Source organism: Triticum aestivum, chromosome 3A (genome assembly GCF_018294505.1).
Source record: "Triticum aestivum cultivar Chinese Spring chromosome 3A, IWGSC CS RefSeq v2.1, whole genome shotgun sequence".
NCBI lineage: Eukaryota > Viridiplantae > Streptophyta > Magnoliopsida > Poales > Poaceae > Triticum > Triticum aestivum.
Window position 1 is genome coordinate 678,127,908 of NC_057800.1, and position 23,794 is coordinate 678,151,701.

The window sequence follows — 23,794 nt, forward strand, 5'->3', positions numbered from 1 at the left end:
ATTATTCTCTGATATAGCAATCAAAGCCAAAAGCAACTTATGATGTAGATAGTATGCTATAATTGGTAACATTTACCTCCTTCCATGTTTTGTTTGGGGATTGTGGCATGCACCTCCAATTCGTCTAATTTATGCATGGAGAACTTTATCTTTGTTCAAATTGTGGTATCGTGTTTTTGCTTACTAACCAGCCAAATTTGACAGAGTACCTGACATTTACAAATTGACATGTTACTGAAGAAATACAGGACTCATGGCAAGGTTTATCCAGATGAGTACTCTTATGAGGCAAGTTATTTTTTGCTTTATTCCCTTTGGTGCCCGGGCTTACATCTGAACTTCCGAGATGCAATGCTAATGGTTCTAGACTTCTAGTCATGATTTCAGGAATTAGTTGCATTAGGTTAAGTGGTTGGTATAGAAAGTAGAGGTCTCTCTGCTGATACACTTTCTTCCTTAGCTTCAATAACTTACAACACAAAAGATATGCAAGATGGCAACACAGAATAGTACATTCAAATACTTTTAAGTTTTATAGCCTTATGATACTATATATTATTAAAGTGGCATGCTAACATGTAATTATTGTTGGTAGACGTGTAATTTGTTGCATGGAATTTGAGAAAGGTGAATCCTTGGTTGCACTTCCCTGCAAGCATTCATACCATCCTGACTGCATTATTCAGTGGTGTCAAATAAATAAGGTAAAATGCCACTTTCAACCTTGTTATTGTTAGAACATAGTTCCCCATAGATGAGGATTGCCTATATGTTTTCATGGTATGAAGCATATCAGGCAATCACATCTGCGCCAAGGAAATGTAGGGTTCCTTTGTACCTCTACTATACATCCACATGTCTATGCTTATTAATCTAGTCACCAACATAGAAAATGTAGGGTTCCTTTATACCCGTGCACCACTTTTTTTTACATATTTTAGTATTTGTATTTTTAGATGTCTTGGGTCTCTAGAACTCAGGTTTGGCAATTGTATTCTTGTTTAGGGTTTTATATACTAGGCTATTGTTATTCCTTGTAGAATTTTGGCACCTCCAACAGTGTATGTAAAAATGGGTATTTCTAAAAATTGCATTGGAAGTTCTTGATGAATATGTCCATAGATGTTTCAGCAACATACATATATGGTGAGTATTTACAGTCTGATGTCTTGTGTGCAATTATTTACATGTCTAACCATTTACTTTTCACTGTAAATGATTCGATGTATCATGATACTTTTGTGTTAGCAAATTTAATTCAAGTGAAATTGAAAGCTTCTGATGTTCAAACATGTGTGTTTGAATTCATACTAATGCTCAAAGTTAAGGTTCTAACACCCAGTTAATGCTGAAAATTAGGGCATAATAATTGTGATGTCTGGTCAAACTTACAATATATGGAAGTCCCATTTTATATTATTGCACATATAGGATAGAGAAGTAGAAATTTGCCTATTGATGAGCATGTAACATATGTAGTGTTGTGTACAAGAAATCAACGTTTACTCCTGCCTTATCACGTTCTACCTGTATATACCGATGCTGTTTATCTCCAGTTGAGCTGGTTGGAACCTTGTTTCTATTTGGTGTCCTCTTAGCGGGTAAGCCCGTGTGTGTTCTACAGGTTGTTGCTACCATGTTTTTCAAATGGACAAATTGGTGATCATCAACTCGTCATGATTCACGAGCTTTCATGTAAAGCATCTTGTCTGACCGATGCTGCAGGCCATTGTTGCGCCTGACAAAATCTTATGTGATGTTGATTTGCTTCGGGGGCAGTTCTTCTGCTTTGGTTTCTGGTTACTTCGGGCATATTTCAGTAAGCACCTAGGTGTTTTGCAGGTTACTCTGGCCACATTTCGGTTGATATTAGGTTACTTCATAAAAACATGCAATAAAGTTTTTCTATCATTAGAGATCTGGACGCAGCTGGGTTCCTCAACATGTAGCTGCATGCATTCATGCACTACACGCACGCATGCCGTCTCCAAGGCTCCAACCTCGCTCGGCAAAGCATGGCCAAGCAAGTAGAGGTAACGTAGCTGTCACCTCCAAATGCTTCTGCGGGAGAGTCTCATGGTCCCGCAGTTTTATACTTTTTAGAGCGAGAGAGAGATGCCGACCAGTACATGCAGGACCCATCCAACGAGTCGACCGGACGCCCATCATATGGGTCCTCAACCTCTAGCTCCTTAATGGCTACCAGACGCCCATCTTGGTGAATCCGGCCAGTACATGAAGATACCGATCGATCTTTCTAACTTCTATGGTCCCTATTAATTGGTATCAATCAGTATATCTTTGCAATTTTTGCTGGCTCCAATGGGTAGATTTGAGTAATTTTTGTGAAAGTTCCTGGTTTTGTGTCTGTGTCCAAGCCACTTTTAGTTGTTGTGAAATGTAACAGCCTGGTTTTGGCCCTTTTCTTTTTCTTTTTGATTTATTGGTTTTTGCTCTGTTTTTCTTTTTGGAGTGGTTCTGTGGCTTTGCCACCTGGGAAGTCATCTTCATTTCCTCTCCCAAGTGACTCATGATCATCAAAACCTTGCCAAGATCATGTCACTCCACTGCTTGACCAAACCCTAATTTCTTTTTCTCAGGAATATTCCTTTTCCTATTAAAGGAATAACCCTGTCTGCCCTAGGTTGTGAAGCAACCTATATTTCTGTCCATCCAAAAATTCTCAAATAAATCTCATAATTTCTTTGGGTCATATATTGCTCAAATATGCCCAAACTTTCCTATCCTAGCCCAAGAATAATTCCCCAATAATTATTCTTCCTTTCTGTCCAGAGTGGCACTTTGTGAATGAAGTGTCATTTATCTTATCTTGTTTGCTCCCAAACTTGTTGGGCATTCTTTTATGTCCAAATAATTGCCACATGCCGAAATTCAACTTTATTTGCCTAGCCAATCTTCCTCAGTGATGTTTCAAAGTTTCTGTCAAAGAGAAGCCACTATGAAGGAAGTACTACCTAGGGTTATCCAAATGAGTTGAAATTTTGCACACTCCTTCATGTTCTCATATTAACACCCTCCACCCATGTTCAGCCCCATCCAGTCATCTATGTGAGCACAATATCAAATCTTTCATTCTGGCAATATTTTCCAGGTTGTGAAGCAAGTGCATTTTATATTGCTTCAAAAATCCTGATAAATTACCAGATCATGCTCCTACCTATATAACTTCTCTCCACCAAATTTGGGACCAATCTATCAAGCCAATACTCCTCTCGAATTTTTGCAAGTTTCTGTCCAAAGGAGATTTTTGTGAAGCAAGTACCATTTTGGCTTGTCCAATTGGTATGGAATTTTTACAGCATCTTACTATGACCAAATCATTAGGCCTTAGCAAATTCCAGCTCAAGTTGATGCTCCAGGTGAGTGCACCATCCTGATCTTGATTCTGGACTAAATATGCAGTTGTGAAGCAACTATGGTGTATCTTGGTCCAAATCATCTCAAAATTAACAGGATTATAGTCCTTCCTAAGCTGATCATCCCAGACAAACTCTCTGGCTCCAATCCCCTTCCTATTGATCATCAGTTCTCGGCCAAGTTTACTGCAGTAAACTTCAGAGGATGATTACCATTTAACCAGAGCAGTTTTCATCGATCTACCACCTCAGTTGAAGCCTCCCCAGGATGAAGTTACCACTAGATAACAAGTTCCAGCTCATTTCCCCCGCTACATGCCAGTGCACGCGGTGACCATGACGATGGCGAGCCTGTGCACGCGCTCTGTGTGTAGTGGCTGCGTCTAGTGGCCGTTTGTGCTTCGGCACCTCCTCCTCTCGTCGCCTTCGCGTGCGTGACCGTGTCCAACGTCTTCACCTCATCGTCGCCACCCCCTAGATAGGTCACCCCCTCCGTCCGCTTCCTCACCGATGCTCGCCGCCGAATGCCCATGTTCCCCTCCATGAAAGCGTATTCGTCTTCTCCCTCGGGCCAAATACGTTTTTCGTTCTGGAAAACGTATTTCCTGAGAAGGCACTTTCAGTTTTCCAGCCGAGGGCCTGTTTGTGATGATTTCTTTACAGACAAGTCCCTGGCAGAAAAACCCTTATATCTCTTTACTCCCAACTCCAAATGAGGTGATTCCAAAGACCACTTCTTCGTTTCGTCGAGCCCGTTCTGTTGGTATAATTCTCACTATTTTTAACATTCTGAAAATGACCATTTTTCCCTTGCGCTTAATCAGCCCCTCTGAGAGAGAACATTTTCCGGCGATTCTTTCCGCGAGCTTCTCGCACTTCTTCCCGGTGATTTCTTCCACCCCAGGCAAGCCACAACCACCATTTGCATGATAGCCATGTAGTAGCATTGGTTTTCAACTTGAATCTTTAATAACTGTATGATTATTTTGCTACTGCAGTCGTTATTTCGGTTATGCTTATGGATCGGTGGTTATCATCATGCTATGCTTTCTTGCACATTGTTACCACGTTCTACCTGCTAGTATTACTTTCATATTGGCCATGCTTGGTAGTAATACATGTTGGCTTGATCATGTTCTTCGGTGCATGACTAGCGTCAGTTACCGAATACCGTTAATATGTTTTGTTCCTTGCTGTTAGCTGGTTAAGTGTTTACTCGATTATGTTATTGATGTGTTTTTGCATGGTACTTATTGCTGATGATAATGGTCATGTTATGCTATGAGTAGTGTTTTACTTGTCATATTCATGCTCGGTATTATGTTAGGCTCAGTTGGAGAGGATTCATTGTTGATATGGTGGATAGTTATGTTGCACCCCGTGCTTATGTTGATATCATGCTCATGCATTGTAATTGCATCATGTTATTTTATCATGGCTCAGCATATTGCATTCAAGTTTAACAGGATTAAATTGAACTTGAACAACTGTTGGCTGAGTCATGGTGCCACCATATCGAGCTGACCAGTGCAACCACGCTTACCTTTATGGGAAGGTCCTAACTGGGTCTATTGTCGTGCCTCTCGCTGGTGCCTCCAATGAGGGAAGGTTATGGGCGCGCGCTACCCTAATCAGGTAGGCGGACATAAGCCTTGTGTGCCCGTTATTGTTGTATGGATCCTTGTCCCCGTTTGGGACCGTTTTGCCACGATGGCGGCCGTTTTTCCATGACGGTGGCCATTGGTGTTTTTGGTAGGCATAGGGACACCCAGGACTTAGCCCAAAGGGGAGTTGGTCGGAGTGGCCAGGAGAGTGTCATGGCAGTATGACGGTTTTGTCGGAACGCTGTTGGTCCACCCGAATGGGAGTGCGAGGCCATGGGTTCCATAGTGTGGGTACAATGTACTAACCTCTACAGAGTGTATATTAAATCTATTGATAGCCGTGCCCACGGATTAGGGACCCGTTCGTGTCAGTCACACTATGAGTCAACAGTAATAGTATTAATGATGTGCTTAATAACAACCACGGTTCGATGATGAGATAAGTTGGTTATGTGATCCGTGAATGATCGCCGTTTGGTTACGAGGTAACTCGTTGAGCCTAGAGTGGTTCTGTTTGTGATCTGTGAATGATCACCGTTTGGTTACGAGGTAACCTGTTGAGCCAGAGTGGTTCCGTTTGTGATCCATGAATGATCACCGATTGGTTACGAGGTAACCCGTTGAACCAAGAGTGGTTCCGTTCATGATCGTGAGATGATCACCGTGGTATCGAGGATACCGAGTTGTTGGATATTCGTGATGTTGTGCGGGAATCGTGGGTAAAGATCAAGCTCCTTGTGCTCATTTAATGATTACTACGGTATTGTTCAAACCAAGCTTGATTTGATCCTGAGATGATCGTGTGATGTCTGAGGTTGGTAAGTAATGCCTGTGATGGTTACGAGGTAACCTGAGCAGAATAAATGGTGCATATAGTGTCATCATGTTGCATGCTAGTATCGTCAGCTTTATATGTTCATGCCATGCTCATATTGTTCCAGCTGTATCATGTTCATGTGGTTCATGCCATGTTATTCTGATGATCTCATGATAAATTCCTGCTTAATCTGTAATTGCCAAGCTGTTGTTTGTCTTGAATGCTTCTGGTTATTATGAGCTTGCAAGTACATTCAATGTACTGACCTGGCGTGTCATGCCAGTTCGCACGTCATGCCGTGATTGCTTGATTGCTTGTCGTGGTTTCCGTTCGTGCTAGCTAGGATAAGCATTCCATCCAGAGTCCCTGCAGAGTGGAGTTCATCACCGTCGTCGCTATTCCGCTGCTAGAAGTTTTTCCGCTGCTTCGAGTTGTTCTGCTGCTCGCATAGAGCAACTGAGGATGGCGTAGTGTCGCCGTACCGATGTTATTCATTGTAATATCGGAGACCTTGTATTCATATTCGTGTAATAATAGAAAGCTGGTTTGTTCTATGCTAAGCAGTGCCGTATTCCAGAAGACTTCTCCTCGATCTCTGGGCTGGAATACGGGGCGTTTCGGTTTCTCCGAGCCAGGGTGCCACAACGCTTGGTATCAGAGTAGGTCTGGCTATAGGATGCCCTAGTCAGTGTGAGCGGTAGAAACCGGTAGAAATCGGTAGTTTAAAGTCCAGGTTGTTTATTGCTTTTGGTTGCTGCATTTGTTTGTTGCATAGCATGCATATAGCCTTAGTATTTGTTGCTAACGGTTTATCTGGTGAGTGTAGCTGGCATCGGTTCGGATCCACTACAGCTCAGCCTTTGCATTTCTCCAGTTTTCTTTTCTTGCTCGTTCTTCGGTGTTTGGTGTCATTTCTGTCCCAGCAGAGTGATGCCAAGTGATCCCGACACCGTTTGCAAAACTGGTGCTCAGGTATCTTGCCGATATCCTCCTTTTAGCCCCGCCTATCGTTTCGGTGATAGACATGCTTTTATCCTGAATCGCTCTTCATTTTATCATGTTGGCAACCCTTAATGATCTTAGTTATCAAGAAAGGGCAATGTCAGCAGCCTCAGTTTTCCCACGCTATCCTATTCCTTGGATGAGTACGGATCTTTTTCCGTCCGCTTAATAATAATGTGGTTGCGACCTTCGTGTCCCATTACAGGTTTATCGAGTGCGTCCTCGCCTCCGAGCTAGTCCAGGTTGCTACTTGGCTAAGCTAGCACTTGGTGTAGCACTGTTTACACCAATTCTTCCACACATTTATTCGTCCTCGGGCACCTCATCACAGCATGCTAGATTGTAGAACCGGAGATCCCGTGAGATTTGTGTGCTTAAGTAGGCATGCATATTGTGTGACTAGTAGTAATATGTGACATTGCCTGTGTGTGAATTGATTGTTGTTGTGTGCTTTTCTTTAGTTGATTTTTCTTTTGCTTCTTTCTTTTGGGCCCCGGTGTTACATTATTTTTCCCCTATAAAGAGTTTCTCATCAACCGCCACCGGACCCAAAGAATCAGCAAGGAGTTGAAATATTTGGAAACTCAGCTAAACAGAATGGAATTCTCAGCCGATAGCAGTGAAATGGGGAATATCTGATTTTGAGGCTAATAATCAATTTTGCATTAGTGTGCACTCCTCACAAAAGTATTGATAACTCAAGTCTACATCAGTACAAAATCCTCACAGTAGTAATGATCAAGTCAGCAGCAAGACAAGTCAGGTACAAGATCAACGGTACATTTTCAGTCAAATGTATGGATCATATACAAAATTTTGGCTCAGCAATGCATGATGCTTGAAATATGTTATCATCCGAAATAAAGTCAGAATTTGATATGCTCAAGGCAGACAGTCAAACAAATTTTCTCATGCAAATAATCAGCCCCAGAATATTATGGGCGTGTGTGTAGATTTCAGTCTGAACATTAGTATGAAGCTTGGGATGTAATAAACTTAGTCTTCTTCCACACATTATCAGAAGAAATTTATGATGAAAGGCTCCTCAAATTTCCTCAGCATGAGATGTGAAAAATTTCCGGTCCAAGATACCCGATCTTTCTCAGTAAGATACCTCGATAAAAGCTTCAGACAGACGAAAATGAATTTTTCTCAACAAGCAAACCCGAGGAGAAGCTGCTCAAGTATGGAACTCAGGCTTCTCCAGCAAAATAATCAGATCAAGCTTCGTGTGTAAGCTATAGAGCCTTCTTCTGCACGATACCCAGACAAAAGATTTGAGCAGATGATAACAAGTCTTCCTCATCAAGCTACTCGGATGACTTCTCTCGTAAGCCATTCAGTCTGCGTCAGTATCATACTAATACAACATCCTCAGAGGTTATATGATAAGCAGTACCGCTCAAGAATCAGACTCGCAACATTTTGTCGGAAGCACAAATCCGGCAGGGCATGTGTCTTCTTCGGAAAGCCAGTGTTTGGTTGCATGTGATTCTTATATATGGTGAGCATGTATCCCCAGTCATATTAGTCACTCATACGAGATTGCGGTAAGGATCCAGCTGATATACCTAAGGAAAGTGAGGATCCCACAACCTCACGAGTCAGGCAAAGCAAAATAAGTAGAGATACGTCCCATAAATTACAAGAATTGACAAGATCTAGGGATGACATCACTGAATCAACAGTCTTGAAAATGGTCATCAAGGTCGTTATTCCCGCAACTGACAAGGAGATGCCTTAAAACCTTGTCACCTTCTTGTATGATTGGCATCAACAACGAGCTCTGTACCGCTACAAGTCCAGATTATATGTCATATATGTGTGGACCCAGGTCAAAAAACAGGCACAAGGGAATAATGTCAAAAATATTGCATTAATCACGTCCCTGGTCATACGAAGAATCAAGGACATGTGTGGCCAAGTTATTCCAGTAAGGTATCCCAACAAAGAAAATCATGACCATCAAAAGGATGAGGCTGATAGCAACGGTATGATGATTTTTGCATGACCATCAGGGTCCGGATACCCAAATCAGTTGGAGGTCATAATTCCATATGCATAATCTGTTTTACAAGGATCTCATATCCCACTGACCCGCTGGGAATGGTTAATATGGAAAATCCAAATAGGTATACCGACAAAATGACAAAGTCAAAAGTCGAACAATCAGCTCAGACGACCCGGTATACTCACCGATGGAATCAAGTACACGGTCGGTCGGTCAGGAAAAAAGCAATTGTCCGTCAGCCCCTGTCAGGCCAGACTCAACATGTAAATATTTGAGGTATGACACAGCTATAACTCGATACCCCGCCATATTGCTCATGAAAAAAAGAGGCAGTCGAATCTTTGGTACATATCTCATGCTCGAGCCAAAAAGGAATCTTTCAAAATAAATCAGTACCACTTATGAGCAGTTAGAGTCCGTCAGAAGATGGCCATGATGAATTCTTAGCATTTATTGAAACCATAAGACTTGTATTTATTTGAAGCAACCTCATGATAGAAGTAAAAAGGTTTTCATGACCAAAAGAAAATTTATGCTCAGATCCGTTGGATATCACCACAGGTATGGAGAATCAACGTCAGTAAAAAAAGAATTGGTATATGAGCAAAGACCCGTCAGAATCTGGGAAAGGTGAAGCAAGCCACCCCAAGGCAAGGTAAGTTAATCATCTAAAATTCTTGGGGGAACAATAAATAAAGGAAAAAGGATACCCAAGCTGGAAATGGTGTCCTCAAGTCATACTTGTTCGGGCCCTGAGCAACCAAATCTCGAGGACGAGATTTCTTTAAGGGGGGAAGGTTTGTAACAGCCTAGTTTTTGGCCCTTTTCTTTTTCTTTTTGATTTATTGATTTTTGCTCTGTTTTTCTTTTTGGAGTGGTTATGTGGCCTTGCCACCTGGGAAATCATCTTCATTTCCTCTCCCAAGTGACTCATGATCATCAAAACCTTGCCAAGATCATGTCATTCCACTTCTTGACCAAACCCTAATTTCATTTTCTCAGGAATATTCCTTTTCCTATTAAAGGAATAACCCTGTCTGCCCTAGGTTGTGAAGCAACCTATATTTCTGTCCGTCCAAGAATTCCTAAATAAATCTTATAATTTATTTGGGTCATATATTGCTCAAATATGCCCAAACATTCCTGTCCTAGCCCAAGAATAATTCCCCAATAATTATTCTTCCTTTCTGTCCAGAGCGGCACTTTGTGAATGAAGTGTCATTTATCTTATCTTGTTTGCTCCCAAACTTGTTGGGAATTCTTTTATGTCCAAATAATTGCCACATGCCAAAATTCAACTTTATTTGCCTAGCCAATCTTCCTCAGTGATTTTTCAAAGTTTTTGTCAAATAGAAGCCACTCTGACGGAAGTACTAGCTAGGGTTATCCAAATGAGTTGAAACTTTGCACACTCCTTCAAGTGCTCATATTAACACCCTCGACCCATGTTCAGCCCCATCCAATCATCTATGTGAGCACAACATCAAATCTTTCATTCTGGCAATATTTTCAGGTTGTGAAGCAAGTGCATTTTATATTGCTTCAAAAATCCTGATAAATTACCAGATCATGCTCCTGCCTATATAACTTCTCTCCACAAAATTTAGGACCAATCCATCAAGCCAATACTCCTCTAGAATTTTTGCACATTTCTATCCAGAGGAGATGTTTGTGAAGCAAGTACCATTTTGGACTGTCCAACTGGTATGAAATTTTTACAGCATCTTACTATGACCAAATCATTAGGCCTTACCAAGGCGCTACAGCTAACGTATAGCAGTAGTGCCGGTCCACCCGCGCTACTGCTACACAAGTGTTGCAGCAGCGCGCTTAAAGGAACCTCGCTGCTGCTAATAGCTATAGCGCGCTTCCCCTGTGCGCGCTACTCCTACAACCGCGCTGCTGCTAACTTTTCTCCACTCGCTACTGCTAATTTTAGTAGTTTTTTGTTTTTTTTGGCATATTTGTTTTGTATTAGAACATGCTTTATAGAAGAATCTTTAGCACATACAAATGTCATCATGATACACATACAAATGCCTGCGGGACCACAAATGTAATCATATCATATACATACAAATAGTCTCGTCATAATCATCATCCAACACAAAGTGGTATCTTGTCATCATCTCGAAAATAGCGATACATGCAAGTCTCGAATACTTGCAACTACAACGTCATCCATCTAAACTGTGACAGTCCAAAAAAAATTTATTTGGTTTTCAGCAAAAACTTTGTGGTTTTTGAAAAGAGGCCATTTAAATTTTTTCCAGAAAACCTTCCTCTTAAAAACTTCCTTTTCTTTGGCAAGGTTTTTATTTTTATTCAAGCTATGGTGTTTGATCTTTTGAAACTTCTTCTCTGTTGGTTCCCTCTCAAATTTATTTTGGGAGTTTAATCTTTTTCTTTTAAAAAGAAACTCTATGAAAAACTTGGGATTTTCATATCTTGAAAACCACCCATGACTTTGTATTTTGCCCATGTGGTAAAACCCCTCCAAAACCTCCCCTCCTCCTTGTAATCAACCTAAGTTCTCTGTCCCAACTAATCCAAGCAAGTTTTGGATTTTATCCTAATTTTCTTTTCACTCAAATCATTTCTGAAAATTTTTGGAGCCTGAGAGTTTTTCAAAGCAAGTACCCTTTTGCATTTGAGTTTTGACCTCAAACCAACTCTCCTGGATAGTCCTTTGTACCCACAACCTAGAACCATTTTCATCCACTTCTTCTCTTTTCAAATTTTTCAAAATTCAGTCTATGCAAGTTTGGACCAGATTTGCCAAATTTGGTGAAATTCATACCTACACTTCTCCAAAAATTTCACCAAAAATCAGGCAGCCTACTGGAGCAATGAGAAGCCACTCCACCAAAAATCAGCTCAAGGAAAAATCCCCAGAGGCCAAAAACATTCTGTCGAACACCTGAGCTGCACTGTTCCTTTGCAAATTCAGAAAATTCAGATTTCAGTGTCGTTTTCTTCGTCAGAGGTTCACACACATGCTCACAGTGCACTTGGCACGTTCCTCGCCGCCTCTTCCTACTGTCTGGAGCACCACACGCGCACTTGGCCTCTTCCTGGCGTCGGTGGCACGCTGGCCCGCCCTCGCCGGCGTCTTCTGCGGCGTCGGGACCTCCCGTGGCGGCCGACAGGGGACGGAACGGCGGCTCAACGCCGTTCGGCACCGCCCAATGCCTCTCTGCTCTCCGCGTGGCCTCATGCATGCCAGCGCACGCCCGTGGCACCGTCGCCGTGGCCCGGCAAGCACGGAACGTGCTCACTGCCGCCGACGGGCCCGCACCGTCCCGTTCCGTCGAACTCGCCCCTAGTACCAAATCCCAGCCCGATTAGCACCTAAATGGAACCGGTGGACCTCAACGGTGTTGCCCAAGCCCCTAATCCCACTGCCCAACCACAGCGCCGCCGTAATCACTCGCCGGACTTATCCCGTTCGCGGCAACCGCCTCGGGCCGGCTATATATAGCGCCCCTAAGCTCCCTCTCGCCCCCGCACACCTCCACCACCTCACTGGACCCCGACCAGCAACTAGAAGAGCCTCGAGGGGCCCTTCTTCCTCGACTCCGGCCGCCTCGCTCCGCCTCGGCCACCAGCTCGATTCGCTCCGGTGAGGCCGTCTCCGGCGCCCAAACCCCGTCTGTTACCCCCTCTAGCTACCAGAAGCCTAACCCCCTCCTCAATTTGATCTTCACAGCTCTCTCCGACGAAGTCCGCAACCACCCGAGCTGCCGTCCGCCGGAGTCAGGCTCGCCGTCGACGTGGTACTCGCCGGCGACCACCACCACCACCAACCGACGCGGAATGGCGCCCTGAACACGGAGGTACCCTCCGATCTTCCTGCCTCGCCGTGGATCGCCGCCGGCGACCACCGCGGCTCACGGGCACCGGCGAAATCTGCCACCCCATTCGTATATTCAAACCTGACGGGCGGGACCCGCCTGTCAGCCTCTCTGTCCTGTCTAAGCGAAGCGTTTTCTAAAAATGTCTTCTGCCAAATACGTTTTCCCGCTGGGCCGGCGCATTCTTATTCGAGTCATTTTCTGTTTTTATAAGCTAGCCCCTGGAAATTTTCTGTTTCATTATAGATGAGTCCCTGGGCAAAAACCTTTATAACTTTTAAACAGAAAGGTATTTTTGATTGATTATTTTTCTGTTCTCTTTAAAATTTGTCTAGTTTTTTATCAGATTTATTTGAAAAATATTTGGAATACTTTTTGTGCACCCCTTGGTATTTATGATAGCGCATATATTTTTCTTTATACCGTAGATACCGAAAGAGGTGACAGAGCCGCGAACTTCACCGAGCCAGGCTCCGACTACTCTGAACCAGGCAAGCATGTTTGAGCTTTTGATATGATGAGTGCCTTGGCATGTTTTGCATTTAGTTAGTTTCATGGCATGTTGAGGTGCATATCGATGAACGTTATTTTATGCAATATTGAGGTAAGTGAGTTCGATGATCCATAAGTGGATGGATGTGAGTATGAATGGCCATGTGTTGGCATGAGGATGGGTAAGATGGCGGTGTCGTAGCATGCCAGTCTTATGCCAGACTATGTGACTTCAGTGTCAAACCGTATTGGTCCAGTTCCTCTCATTTCCTTCCCTGTACTACCACATGTTTTCCACAAGGAATATGGTTTAGTAAGTTGCAAACCGCTTTCCTGGTACACATCAAAAGGAGAGGCCGTGATGATGGTTCCATGGCCCTGGATTAAAGCCAGTCATCCGGTCAGGGGGCATGGGTGTTTCCGGTTGGGACCGAGAGGGGGGCACCCCTTAGAGCGCGCGTATATAAATTTGATCCCATGCTATTCGAGATTGTGATCTCGCCATCTCAAAAGTTTTTCTTGGACGATGTCTAGGGTGATTCCTAGCATCGAGAGGTAGGATGGGTGTGTACTGGTTAGCTGTGTTTTCTTCCGAAATACCGTAAACGGAACTAGTCCTTCGTGACTACGTAAATCCGTTGGCTGTGGGAAAATTTTTGTACAAACTCTGCAGAGTCATATATTCCTCCAAATCATCTATTCCATGTCCTAGATCGATATTATCTTATCCTGATCAAATGTCAGTTTTGATGACAGAGACTCCGGTGAATCGCATGAGTGCTAAGTCCGGTTAAAAGATTATTCCTGTGGATGGACTAACCCATTTATTCTCATGAATTGAACATTTATTATGAGCACTATTTCCTTGTGAATAAAAGCCCTTTCTGCGATGTCGCTCAGACGTCCGACTGTGGCATTGTTGTATTTTACTTTCTTTTAAAGCCCTTTCTGTGATGTCGCCCCGACGTCCAACTGTGGCATTTCTTTTAAAGCCCTTTCTGTGATGTTGCCCCAACGTCCGACTGTGGTATTTCCTTTAAAGCCCTTTCAGTGATGTCGCCCCGACGACCGACTGTGGCATTTCCTTTAAAGCCCTTTATGTGGTGTCGCTAAGACGCCCGACTGTGGCATCATTTCCTTATATTTATTTATTCACCTTTCGAGGCGTCGCTTCAGACACCCGATCGGTATTTATTTATGTTTTGTTGGGATTTCAGGCGGACTACCGCCGTTTCCCTTTTACTTACCTTGTTATGCTAATTTTTGAATGTACATTGGTGAATTATTCATGACGCATTCATGCATGCATTTGTTATATCTTACGTCCGAACTGTCTTGCGAGTACTTTCAAAGTACTCACTGGCTTGTTGATTTGGCCAGATGCTGACGAAGGCGATCTCATGGATGAAGAGTTTGATAGCGAGTCCGACACCTAGAGGAGTCCTAGTCAGTCTCGTGCGACCCTGGATTTGGTCACTGTTTTATATCCGCTTCCGCTACCAAATAAATTCATCGAGCCTCACCTCGACGCTCGATGAGATGACAGACTTAGAGTCTTGTATCTCTCTCCCCGCTGTGTTTCTCCACCACCGCCCCATCCTCGAGTCAGTAGTATGCCTCCACACCACTGTGTCATGTCCGCCATTATGTATAATTATTGGCGTGCTTGTAATAATTTGGTTGAGCAACCGTAGTTCGACCCTGTAATATATTTTATGCTACTGGCTTATTGTATCAAGAATTTGTCTACCAGTGAGGAGGATTTCTCTCATACTGGACTCAAAAGATTGGTTTCTCAATAAATATGTTTATTGGAAAACCGGTCGTGACAAGCTTGGTACCAGAGCCAGGCTGACTGGAGGAAGCCACTATGTGCGATCGCTAATTGGTTATTAGCATGATTGAGCCTTTCCATATTTTCTTGATTGTAGTCATTTTCTGTCAGTCAGCATAAATTTATGATCTGACCATGCAGAATTTTTGCCTACTTTTGTAGATGGCCGACAACAGCTGCGAGTCTCAGACCTTCGCCAACGTGCCCGATGGGTTCGTCAAGCTTCTTTCCTTCATCGTTCAGGTCGCGATGGGGCCATCTGTGTGCCCAGTCTTCACACTCTGCCAGCACCGAGTCAACGACAGTCTGACCATGCACCAGGTCGCGGTGCAGTTCAAGGGAGGGCGTGGTGAGTTACGCCGCTTCCGGTTCGTGGGAAGAGCCATGCCTACGGAGAGGCATGCTATGCAGATGGCAGCCCGTGAGGCGATAGCTCGCCTCAGGGATGTCCTTCCCGCGATGAAGACTCGTCCCTACCGCTATCTTCCATGCCATGTGCCTTACACCTGTCACTACGCATACTCCTGCCCTAGAGGAGAACGAGGCGAGGCTTTTGAGATGCTCATTGAGTATCTCCGGGCCCTGGAGGCAGCCTTCGACAACCTGGTGGACGACTTCGTAGCTACCCGCATGGACTCAGTTCATGGCTGTGCTGCCAACAGGAGGGAGCTCCTACCCATCACACCGCCACTGACTTTGGTCTCATCCTCAGCATCTTATACGCCTACTCGTCGCCTGCCTTCTACCGAAGAATTCAACCAAGTCATTGCGCCCACCCCAGCGCGCACTGCACCACCCTTCGCGCCCAATCCTGTACGTATAGCTCCGCCCCTGGCAACCGCTCCGTCCACTCTGCGCAACACTACACGTATGGAGCCCATTAGCGAGGAGGAAGTCGAGTCCCCAACCTCGCTACGCCTCGCCCTCGGCAGGGCAAAGGAGGTCGTCAACATCTCTGCCTGAGTACGCTTAGCTGCCATGTAATGTACCGCTTTGTAAGATATGTACATAGGTTGTGAGAAGTAGCCTGTTTGCGCATCATGTAGGATCTGGAGAAGTGCACTAGCCTAAATAACATATCAGGATTATGTACGCATATCCTGAGTGATGTATTGTATAATTACCGCCCGCGTGTAAGATATGTAATGAGCAGTCCTTCTCCGTGCGCAAGTCGATTTGTTTTTCTTAAGTAAGCTGGGTTATTTAGTTTTATTTGCCAGCTTTATGCATTTTTTGGAATTGTTTTTGCGACTCTTTCCGCTTTTCTTATCGGTTTTACAAAATATATCCCCAGAGTGAAAAATGTCTCGTCCTTGGACTCGCTCCATGCCAACTCCACCAGAGGAAAATTATGATGCACAACCCAGCAACGAGTTCACTCAGGGACAGTCAAGCCAACAGGGCAGTGAATCGGCACTTTCACAAATGTGCCGCCTCTATGAGCAGAGTCAGCAACAACATCGGGAAATGATGAACCAAGTCATCAACATGGGAAATCACCATGGACAGTATCAGCAGCAATCCAAGCTATCTGAGCTTCAGAAGACACATCCCCAAACATTTTCTCACACTGACAAACCTCTTGAAGCCGAGGACTGGCTTCGAGATATGGAGAGGAAATTAATTATTGCAAAATGTTCAGACCCCGAAAAGGTATTGTATGCTCCGCACTATCTCACAGGAGCAGCCGCATCGTGGTGGGAGAATTTTCTGCACATGCATCCCAACGAAAATGACATAACCTGGGATGATTTCAAGGAAGGTTTCCGTGGTGCACACATTCCTAAGAGTATTATGAAAATCAAGAAGAGAGAGTTCGATGACCTCAAACAAAGGAACATGACAGTGTCAGATTACAACAGTCAATTTACTCTATTGTCCCGCTATGCCAATCAAGAGCGTATGACTGAAATCAAGAAGATGGAGAAATTCCTTGATGGTCTGGCGCCCGCGCTTAAATGCCAACTGGTCGTGCACACTTTTCCTGATTTTAAGACACTGGTGGACAAAGCCATTACTCTGGAAAATGAGAGACGCAGTCTGGAAGATATCAGCAAGCAAAAAAGGGACCAGACTAATCATGCTCGCAATCACCGAAGCAAGACAGATTTTCAAAAGGGTGGGACACACAAATCCTCATCCAATGTCTCACACCCAATCAAGAATTTTCATGCAAGGGACAAGGAATTCACCTATCGCCCCGGCGTTACTTGTTACGCTTGTGGAGAAGAAGGGCACTATGCCAAACAGTGCCCCAAGCCAAGGAACTCAACCCCAAAGCCGAACAACGACGGCAACAATTCCACGCCCAAGCGAAACAATTTCAATCCCAACAATAACCATAGGAAGGGTCATCTGAACCACGTAACCAAAGAGGAGGCACAAAATGCTCCGGATATCGTACTCGGTACGTTTCCTGTCAACACAATACCTGCAATGGTTTTGTTTGATTCTGGAGCTTCTCAATCTTTCATTTCGAAAAGTTTTGCTTTGCAAAATAATTTTTCGATGCTTCCTTTGGAGAAATCCATGATCATCAAGTCCCCTGGGATTCAGCAAGTTACTCAGAATTATTGTCAGAATGTGGTCATTGAGTTCAAAGGATTGCAGTTTCACGCAAATCTTATTGTGTTGGAAAATAAAGGACTGGATGTCATCCTAGGGATGGATTGGCTAACCACCAACAAGGGGTTTATCGACTGTTTCAACAGGACCGTAATTCTCACACACCACCAAGGGAAGACAATAAGAGTATCAGCCAAGGAAGGAAAAATACCCCGGCAACCGAGATTAAATAAGGTGGACGTTTCTGAGCTAAACAAGGTTCCAGTAGTGTGTGAATTTCCAGATGTATTCCCTGAAGAACTACCAGGCATGCCACCAGACCGAGAAATAGAATTCCGAATTGAGCTAGCACCAGGAACCACCCCCATATACAAGAAACCATACAGAATGGCACCATCCGAGTTGATCGAGTTGAAGAAACAAATAAAGGAATTATTGGACAAGGGATACATTCGAGCCAGCTCCTCACCTTGGGGATCACCAATTTTATTTGCCAAAAAGAAGGATGGAACGCTGAGATTGTGTATTGACTATCGAGCACTTAACATGGTCACAGTCAAAAACAAATACCCGATGCCAAGGATAAACGAATTGTTTGATCAACTCGCTCAGGCCAAGGTATTCTCAAAAATTGACTTAAGGTCAGGATACCATCAATTGAAGGTACGAACGGAAGATATCCCCAAAACAGCCTTCACCTCCAGATATGGACTGTACGAGTTCACAGTGATGCCATTTGGATTAACTAACGCCCCAACATATTTTGTTCACCTCATGAACAAAGTATTTATGAAGTTTATGGACAAGTTTGTCGTGGTATTCATCGACGATATTCTGGTATACTCCAAGACACCAGAAGAGCACGCAGAACATCTCAGGATTGTGCTAGGAGAGCTCAGAAAACACCAATTGTATGCCAAGTTTAGCAAGTGTGAATTTTGGCTAAGACAAGTAGGCTTTCTAGGCCACGTACTGACCCAAGACGGTATCGCAGTGGACCCAGAGAAAGTCAAGGCCGTACTTGGCTGGAAGTCACCAGCCAGCGTAACAGACATACGGAGTTTCTTGGGAATGGCAGGATATTACCGCAGCTTTATTGAAGGATTCTCCACCATAGCCAAGCCTATGACACAGTTGCTCAAGAAAGATAAGAAGTTTGAATGGACAGAAGCCTGCGAGAAAAGTTTCCAAGAGCTAAAGCGGAAGTTAACGACAGCACCGGTATTAATTGTACCCGACATACACAAGAATTTTGAAGTATATTGTGACGCGTCCAGAAAGGGTCTCGGATGCGTGTTGATGCAGGAAGGCAAGGTTGTCGCCTACGCTTCAAGGCAACTTCGCAAGCATGAGGAAAATTATCCCACTCATGACTTAGAAATGGCAGCAGTTATTCATGCACTCAAGGAATGGAGGCATTTCTTACTTGGGAATCGATGTGAAATATATACGGATCACAAAAGTCTCAAATATATTTTCACGCAGCCAGAACTAAATTTACGGCAACGACGCTGGTTGGAATTGGTAAAGGATTATGATGTTGGTATCCATTACCATCCAGGAAAAGCAAATGTAGTGGCCGATGCTCTTAGTCGGAACCCCAGCTCCGACGAAAACAATCTGCACAGCTTGAGGCCCGAATTCCAACAAGAATTTGCCAAGCTCAACTCGATAATGGTAGCAGAAGGCACCATATCAAACTTGGAAATACAACCCGACCTTGTGGAGAAAATCAAAGAAGCTCAGCCCGGTCACACCAGCATCGAAGGCATCAAAAGAAAGTTGAGTATGGGCAAGGCCTCGGAATTTGTCATAGACAATGAAGGAATATTATGGTACGGAGAAAGGCTCTGCGTGCCAAACATAGAAGACCTTAAACAGCAAATTTTAGCTGAAGCACACACCACTCCATATTCAATCCACCCTGGAGGAACCAAAATGTATAAGGATATTCAGGAAAGATTTTGGTGGCACGGTATGAAGAGGGACATAGCCAGCTTCATTGCATGTTGCGACTCATGTCAACGCATAAAAGCTGAGCATCAGAGACCAGCCGGACTACTGCAACCAAACAAAATACCTGAGTGGAAATGGGATGAAATAGGGATGGATTTTATTGTCGGACTACCTCGGTCACGACACAAGAATGATGCCATATGGGTCATCACTGATAGGTTAACCAAAGTGGCACACTTTATTCCAATAAAGACGACCCACAACACTCAGAAGCTTGCCAGGATTTATCTCTCCCGTATAGTTTGTCTGCATGGAGTCCCGAAGACTATAATATCCGATAGAGGCACTCAGTTCGTCTCAAGATTTTGGGAACATTTACAACAGGCTCTGGGAACCCAACAAGCCTTCAGTACCGCATACCACCCACAAACTGATGGACAAACAGAACGCATAAACCAGGTTTTAGAAGACATGCTGAGAGCATGTGTCCTCACATATGGAACCAGTTGGGAAGAAAGCCTGCCATACGCCGAGTTCGCGTACAACAATAGCTACCAGGCCAGCCTACAAATGGCACCTTTTGAGGCTTTATACGGACGAAGATGTCGTACCCCGTTAAATTGGTCAGAGACTGGAGACAGCCACATCTTCGGACCAGACATGCTCAGAGAAGCCGAGGAAAAGGTCAAGCTAATCAGAGACCGACTTAAGACCGCTTAAAGTCGACAGAAGAGTTATTATGATCAGAAACATCGTAGGGTCAGCTTCGAACCCGGTGAGTTTGTATACTTGAGAGTATCCCCTATGAGAGGACTGCAATGGTTTAAGATTAAAGGAAAGTTAGCACCAAGATTCATTGGACCATTCTGCATAGTGGCACGAAGAGGCACTGTAGCCTACCAGCTAGACTTACCCGAGGAATTATCCGATGTCCACGACGTATTCCATGTCTCGCAATTGAGGAAGTGCGTAAGCAACCCAGAGAAACAAGTATCCCATGAAAACATTGATGTGCAGCCAGACCTAACATATCGGGAACGTCCCGTAAGAATATTAGAGGAGTTTGAAAGGAGGACCCGACAAAAGACCATCAAGTTTTTCAGAGTTCAGTGGAGCAACCACACCGAAAGCGAAGCAACTTGGGAAAGAGAGGATTTTCTTCGGACAGAGCATCCACACTTATTTGAGGAACAGTTGAAATCTCGGGGACGAGATTTTTCCTAAGGGGGTAGGTGTTGTGACACTCCAAAATTTTTTTATTTGGTTTTCAGCAAAAACTTTGTGGTTTTTGAAAAGAGGCCATTTAAATTTTTTCCAGAAAACCTTCCTCTTAAAAACTTCCTTTTCTTTGGCAAGGTTTTTATTTTTATTCAAGCTATGGTGTTTGATCTTTTGAAACTTCTTCTCTGTTGGTTCCCTCTCAAATTTATTTTGGGAGTTTAATCTTTTTCTTTTAAAAAGAAACTCTATGAAAAACTTGGGATTTTCATATCTTGAAAACCACCCATGACTTTGTATTTTGCCCATGTGGTAAAACCCCTCCAAAACCTCCCCTCCTCCTTGTAATCAACCTAAGTTCTCTGTCCCAACTAATCCAAGCAAGTTTTGGATTTTATCCTAATTTTCTTTTCACTCAAATCATTTCTGAAATTTTTTGGAGCCTGAGAGTTTTTCAAAGCAAGTACCCTTTTGCATTTGAGTTTTGACCTCAAACCAACTCTCCTGGATAGTCCTTTGTACCCACAACCCAGAACCATTTTGATCCACTTCTTCTCTTTTCAAATTTTTCAAAATTCAGTCTCTGCAAGTTTGGACCAGATTTGCCAAATTTGGTGAAATTCATACCTACACTTCTCCAAAAATTTCACCAAAAATCAGGCAGCCTACTGGAGCAATGAGAAGCCACTCCACCAAAAATCAGCTCAAGGAAAAATCCCCAGAGGCCAAAAACATTCTGTCGAACACCTGAGCTGCACTGTTCCTTTGCAAATTCAGAAAATTCAGATTTCAGTGTCGTTTTCTTCGTCAGAGGTTCAGACACATGCTCACAGTGCACTTGGCACGTTCCTCGCCGCCTCTTCCTACTGTCTGGAGCACCACACGCGCACTTGGCCTCTTCCTGGCATCGGTGGCACGCTGGCCCGCCCTCGCCGGCGTCTTCTGCGGCGTCGGGACCTCCCGTGGCGGCCGACAGGGGACGTAACGGCGGCTCAACGCCGTTCGGCGCCGCCCAACGCCTCTCTGCTCTCCGCGTGGCCTCATGCATGCCAGCGCACGCCCGTGGCACCGTCGCCGTGGCCCAGCAAGCACGGAACGTGCTCACTGCCGCTGACGGGCCCGCACCGTCCCGTTCTGTCGAACTCGCCCCTAGTACCAAATCCCAGCCCGATTATCACCTAAATGGAACCGGTGGACCTAAACGGCGTTGCCCAAGCCCCTAATCCCACTGCCCAACCACAGCGGCGCCGTAATCACTCGCCGGACTTATCCCGTTCACGGCAACCGCCTCGGGCCGGCTATATATAGCGCCCCTAAGCTCCCTCTCGCCCCCGCACACCTCCACCACCTCACTGGACCCCGACCAGCAACTAGAAGAGCCTCGAGGGGCCCATCTTCCTCGACTCCGGCCGCCTCGCTCCGCCTCGGCCACCAGCTCGATTCGCTCCAGTGAGGCCATCTCCGGCGCCCAAACCCCGCCCGTTACCCCCTCTAGCTACCAGAAGCCTAACCCCCTCCTCAATTTGATCTTCACAGCTCTCTCCGACGAAGTCCGCAACCACCCGAGCCGCCGTCCGCCGGAGCCAGGCTCACCGTCGACGTGGTACTTGCCGGCGACCACCACCACCACCAACCGACGCGGAATGGCGCCCTGAACACGGAGGTACCCTCCGATCTTCCTGCCTCACCGTGGATCGCCGCCGGTGACCACCGCGGCTCACGGGCACCGGCGAAATCTGCCGCCCCGTTCATATATTCAAACCTGACGGGCGGGACCCGCCTGTCAGCCTCTCTGTCCTGTCTAAGCGAAGCGTTTTCTAAAAACGTCTTCTGCCAAATACGTTTTCCCGCTGGGCCGGCGCATTCTTATTCGAGTCGTTTTCTGTTTTTATAAGCTAGCCCCTGGAAATTTTCTAATTCATTACAGATGAGTCCCTGGACAAAAACCTTTATAACTTTCAAACAGAAAGGTATTTTTGATTGATTCTTTTTCTGTTCTCTTTAAAATTTTGTCTAGTTTTTTATCAGAGTTATTTGAAAAAAATTTGGAATAATTTTTGTGCACCCCTTGGTATTTACGATAGCGCATATATTTTTCTTTATACCGTAGATACCGGAGGAGGTGACGGGGCCGCGAACTTCACAGAGCTAGGCTCCGACTACTCTGAACCAGGCAAGCATGTTTGAACTTTTGATATGATGAGTGTCTTGGCATGTTTTGCATTTAGTTAGTTTCATGTCATGTTGAGGAGCATATCGATGAATGTTATTTTATGCAATATTGAGGTAAGTGAGTTCGATGATCCATAAGTGGATGGATGTGAGTATGAATGGCCATGTGTTGGCATGAGGATGGGTAAGATGGCGTGTCGTAGCATGCCAGTCTTATGCCAGACTATGTGACTTCAGTGTCAAACCGTATCGGTCCAGTTCCTCTCATTTCCTTCCCTGTACTACCACATGTTTTCCGCAAGGAATATGGTTTAGTAAGTTGCAAACCGCTTTCCTGGTACACACCAAAAGGAGAGGCCGTGATGATGGTTCCATGGCCCTGGATTAAAGCCAGTCATCCGGTCAGGGGGCATGGGTGTTTCCGGTTGGGACCGAGAGGGGGGCACCCCTTAGAGCGCGCGTATATAAATTTGATCCCATGCTATTCGAGATTGTGATCTCCCCGTCTCAAAAGTTTTTCTTGGACGATGTCTAGGGTGATTCCTAGCATCGAGAGGTAGGATGGTTGTGTACTGGTTAGCTGTGTTTTCTTCCGAAATACCGTAAACGGAACTAGTCCTTCGTGACTAGGGAAATCCGTTGGCTGTGGGAAAATTTTTGTACAAACTCTGCAGAGTCATATATTCCTCCAAATCATCTATTCCATGTCCTAGATCGATATTATCTTATCCTGATCAAATGTCAGTTTTGATGACAGAGACTCTGGTGAATCGCATGAGTGCTAAGTCCGGTTAAAAGATTATTCCTGTGGATGGACTAACCCATTTATTCTCATGAATTGAACATTTATTATGAGCACTATTTCCTTGTGAATAAAAGCCCTTTCTGCGAT